The following is a 6121-nucleotide window of genomic DNA, read 5'->3' as shown; positions in this document are numbered from 1 at the left end:
AAATATTTTTTTAACACATTTATTAATTTCTTAGTAAATGGAATTCTTATTTTGGCACATTTTTATATAAATCAAATGACTTTCATTCGATTTGCCAATTTTTCTATTAAATTGAAGCCGTCCAATTTGGATTACCAAGAAAAATGCAAATCGAATCAGTTTGAATCAATTTATGCATGCATGTAACGTTTTCTGGTAAATCGAATCACATTGATTCGATTTATGTATGCATGTAACGTCCCTAATAATTCGAATTAAGTATTTTTCGATTTATCCCTGGTTTTTGTTCTTTTATAATTCGAATGGGATTGATTCGAATTACTATGCATTCATAGATCGAACTAGATAAATTTGATTTAGTATGAGGCCAACCTATATAAATATGATATGAACGTAAATTTCTTATGAGAGTGAAACACAATGGCTAGTGAGGATAGTTTTTTAGTATTGGTGCACTATAGAGGGTCGATTAAGGAAAAAATATGATCTGAAATTAAGTATATTGATAAGGATCCCCTTAGTGTTTTCCTGAAACCTTCAACGAATTTCGCTGAGTTCCTAAATTCCATAAACCAAAAACAGGAGTTGCAAGGCGTGAAAAATGTTGAGAAGTTATTCCATAATTGCCGATGATAGTGGTGATGACATAACATGGAGTAATCCAGCTGGGGGTGGTGGAGCGTTTAGTTCAGAAACTCAGCAGTATCCCCTGTACTTTTTCAATTTGGACTTGGATGCCATGAGATAGCAGGGAGTTCCTGACGAACCTGTTGAATTTGGTGCCAAAAATACACGGGATAATGGAGGACTAGCGGAGTTTCAGGCTGGTCAGCAATTTCAGGATAAAGAAAAGATCGTGTTAAGCGTGAAGACCTATAACATCCGACGCGGTTTTAGTGTCATTCGAGAGAGTTGCTAAATCAAGTCTGACTCATTCGATTTACATTAAGAGGTGCATTAGGGAGATCCATGTAACGTTTTCAGGTTTGGATGAATTGTGTAATTTTGAGCTGGATTTGGTTTAATTGTGTATTTTACCCTTAAAAAAGTTTTCACTGGTAAATGTAGACGGATCCAAAAATATTATTATGGGAGGCCAATAACATATATAATATTAAAAAATTATACAAAAAAATTATATAATGTAAGATGTATTACAAAAATATATCGATAGAGAATATATTTTAAAGTACAAAAAATATGTGTGTACTTTTTACTAACAAAATGGTCGATTCTTCATATCATAAAATTCATTGATAATAGAATCTGTGTCAAATTTTTCAGTAATTTTTTTAATATAATTAAAAGAAATTAACAAGAAATTCATCTTTCATTTTGTTTCTGAGTTATTCTTCACAATATTCATAGTTGAAAAAGATCTCTCAGGTATAAGAGTTGAAACAGAGAGAATTAATACGAAATAATTCAAGAAAAACGGTTAAAAAAGAAAAATAAAATTCATTTTATGTGATTTGAAAATTTTTATTTAACTAAAAAATATTAGTAATAATATCTTTTTCAGATTTTTTATTATTGTTATTTATTTTTTAAATATTAAAAATCATTAAAATTTAGATTGGACTAAATTTTTAATTATACTAAATTAAATATTAAATAAATTTTTAAAAAATTAAATCATACTTAATCACTTATTATTATTAATCTTTTTTTAAAAAAGTTGGGGCGAGGCCTCCACCCGCCCCGGGGTAAGTCCGTCCCTGTACGCAACTAAGCAATTTTGAACTTGATTAATTCTATAACACTATAAGATATTACTTAAAACTTGTCAAAGTTGTCATAGATAAATTAAGACCAAAAAGTAAGAGAGGTAAACCAATGCAAAAATAGCAAAAATAAATGCAGTAAATTATTTGAAAACTTTTTCTCTATAAATGGCTTTAGTTTATGATTTCAGAGAGAAATGACATGTTGAATTATAATTTTTAATTATTTCTTGCAATTAAAAAATTTCTAAGGAGATAAATGACGTCCATACTTTTTTATTTGAAGCTGTATTGAATTTCAACAACAGCTTCTCACAAAATTACATAAATTTAAAGATTTAACTTTGAAAAGTTACAATAATAATTATACGGAGCATGACTAAGGAATTAAGGAGCTGAAATTATAGAAATCTTGTAGATCATATACATTGATTTATTCAAATTTTTAGTAGTTTGATATATATGCTTTTGAATTTTGAATCATTGACAAAAAATAGAAGAAAAGTCACTTATATATATATTTTTAATTTGTTAGTCTAATTAAACTATATGTAAAGTCTTGAATGAATGTTATTTAGTCTTATAAAACTCAATCATAAATAAAAGTTGAGTAATTAACAATTTTAAAATTCTTAGATTGCTAAAATAGCATATATCACTTGAAAATTGTTCAAGAATTTTTAGATAATTAAAATATCTGGTCCTATAATTTCGTAAAATTTTTAATTAGGTCCTATACATTTTTTTTAATTGAGTTCTTGTACCAAATTTTTTTTAATTGGGTCCCTACACTTTTTTTTTCTTTTATTTAAGTCTCTATACCAATTCTTTTTTTTTAGTTGGTCCCTATAAAATTAAGTCAATTACTATTAAGAGGGACTTAATTAAAAAAAAATTGGTGCAGGGACCTAATTAAAAAGAAAAAAAATATAGGGACCTAATTGAAAATTTCACGAAACTATAAGGACCACTAGAGTAATTAAACCTTAAAATATTTTGACTATATCCCCTTCCTGCTAAAATTTTTTAGCGCAAAAATATAAAACGTCTAAATTTTAATTATAGATAAATATATTAACAACTATTTTATTATCGTTAAAAACAAAAGAAATAACTTCTAAAAATAATTTTCTAGTAATGATATATTAATTTAGCTATGTAATTGATTTTGTTTATCGCTAAAACCGTGCCAATCGCTATATAAGATTAAATGGACAAAATCCTCAAATCACTCCTCACCTCAAATATATATCTCTCTAACACACATATGGGGCTTTTGTCCAAGCATGGTCTCTTACTTCTGCTTGAAGTTTTTTTCTCCATATTCCCCAAACAAATAATACCCTATACCCATAACTTGGAGAATTTTGAAGCATCAAAGAGAAAAAGAAAATGATCAAAGAAACCAAGCATATGTCATTGGCTACGCATAATCATAATGGAGAGGAAAATAATATTTAAAATAAGGTGAAAGCAAAATTTATTTTTCTCTTCTAGGGTACAAGCCAAAAGAAGAATTTGTTGGGTTTTCCTTTTGATTATATTCATACATATTTATTTCTTTAACGAATACGTCAATGTTTTCGTTTTCAAAGTTATCGTGATTATGGGTCAAAATTATTTTTGCCTTTAATTTTTCTAACTCCTTTTCCTTTTGTTCTGATTGGGTAAAGTTTTTACTTTTTAAAAATAGTTTATAAAAGTTAACTTTTAAAAGATGGCTTTTTAAAAGTTGTAGCATTTATGTTTGGTAAATCAAATAAAAAATAATTTTTAATAAACATAAGCAACATCAATTGTGTTTGGTAAAATAACTTTTAAAATTTAAAAATACTATAATAGACATAAATGTAAGCATTAAATTTAATAATTAGTTAACATATGAGGTTATATTAGACTTTTAAATTTTGAAAAGCTCTATTTTAGATGCTTTAAAAAGTACCCCAATCTTTTAAAAACTGCAAGTACAAGTACATGATCTTTTTGATTTACCAAATGCAAAATGAGGTGCTTGTACTTTTAAAAAGTCTCAATCATTTAATTTATTTTGTTCCTACCCCAAGGCATGGTAAAACAAATATAATTCACAAAACATGCACATATTATATTTTTGTGGATTATGACGTTCAAGCATTACCTTTTTTTTTTTTTCGTCACATTGTGATTGCTTCATATCTAAAGGAATCATAATAATTAAGGTAACGTTATTGTTTAATTGGTCATCATTTTTTTATTGTATTTTATATATAAAGAGAGAGTTCAAAATATAATATAAATTGTGAATGTTAAGCCTAGGCTTTGTCCATTTCTGGTTTCATATTTTATTTTCGTGTCTTTGATATATGTTATATAATATTATAATCTATCCACTGATACAGGTTATATATATTGAGTTTTAGACTTTTAGGGTGTTATTAATGTATAATTATTTATATGTTTCTATCTGATAGTTTAGATTTTTATAATTAAAAAATCTAATATTTATTTCTTATTTTTTCAAAAATAAATTTAAGATAACACAAACAAAAGAAAAAAAAATTATGCAAAAATTTAAACACAAAAAAGCCAAAGCTCTGATATCACTGAAGAATTACCATGTGTTTATAACACGCAGTGAAAGAAAATAAAGTAATCCTTAAAGATCTATTTTGTGCTTAAACTTTATTCCAATAATATATAGATAGTAGATCAGATCTAAAATACCTGAGTACGCTAGTAAAAATCATTTTCTCCTTCGATGGTACGAAGGCGCTATGCGTATCCACACCGAGACCAACATTTGCTGTCAACTTCTTGACCAATGGACATCTGATATAAATTGAGAAACCTCTTGCAACTCTTTGTAAACCATAAATTTTTTCTCCAAGAATTAGGCTCACATACATTTATGTGTAGAGGTAAAGGAATAAAACCCTTGTGTTTTATTCTCATCTCCATCCCCTTCCTCTACTCTTGGCATACATATATATAGTATGAAATTTGTTACTGATTTTAAATTTGAATCTCAATTCAAATTTAAAACATACCTTTTTATTTTAAACTTGAATCTTTCAAATTTATGAATCATATCATAACTCAATTTGAAATAGAATCAGTTAGAATCTCATCCAAATTTAGAATTCAAGTTTAGAAATAGAATAACTAATTATTCTCAAATCTCATATAATATTCTCAATTATCATACTATTATTATATTTTTGGTGCTAGCAAAAAATATAATAATATTCCATTTGAATTAATATAATTATTTATTTGATCAAATCAAATTAATAATTAAATAATTCTACAGCACAGATTAGAACATTCGTTAGTGTGTGACCCCATAGGTTCAATATTAAGCGGGTAGTAAATTAGTCATACTAAATTTACTAATCAAGGTTGGCGTCTAGCAACACTCCTCAACGACCCGATAGTATGCATTATATATATATTGATCTTTCCGGATTATTAATGTCCTTTTTAATAATCATATGACCAAGAACAATTTAGATTAAATTATAAAAGATTTATCTCTTAATATTATGATCACTATCACAATGACAAATCTCTAAATTTAATCAAAGATCTTATTATATTAACATTTTAATATAATAATAATAATAACAAATTATTTGACACATGATTGATTGGATTGTGTCATACTTCTTATTCCCAACAAATATCTGTCAATTTGAATATTAGCATTCACTTTCATGTGTTATTTCATTTAAGGATTAGATTAAGACTTAATTAGTAAATTAATCTCTCAAAACATATATACACACGCAAATACACCAGTTTAGTATCTGGAAAATTTATAACATCAACTTTGTTCCTAGCCAATATATATAACATATTATTTTAGTTTTTACAAAAATGTAACTTTAATTTAATTACAAAAATATATACATCACAGTCATTTATTCATTTTAAAATATTAAAGAATATCTTGAAATTCATGTTAAAAAAATTTTTAATATTATTAAACTTAACATGAAATAATATTTATCTTATTATAAGTATCAAAACTAAAAATAAATAAATAAATAAACAAACTTAACATTAATAAATATTGATTATGTATTTTTTAAAGCTAACCAAATAATTAATTACTAAATTAAAACTTAATTTTCTAAACATAAGTGAAATTATTAGTTTTATTTTCTCAAACACAATACACCTATACTATCTAGAATAACCATCCGGGTATTAGGGATAATAAACATCTGATATTCTACTAAATCGAATATTCCTAAACCCCTATTATACACATTGTAAAGATACTCCATTAACTCCCTATACTTTCTCTTAATTTTTTTACTTTATCTTACTTGTAATTGAGGGATTTTAATTTCTCATCTCTCTATCTCACAAAATGTATTAGTTAATATTTAAAATTAATAAATAATATAATTAAC

Source organism: Arachis ipaensis, chromosome B04 (genome assembly GCF_000816755.2).
Source record: "Arachis ipaensis cultivar K30076 chromosome B04, Araip1.1, whole genome shotgun sequence".
NCBI lineage: Eukaryota > Viridiplantae > Streptophyta > Magnoliopsida > Fabales > Fabaceae > Arachis > Arachis ipaensis.
This window is presented reverse-complemented; position numbering follows the sequence as displayed.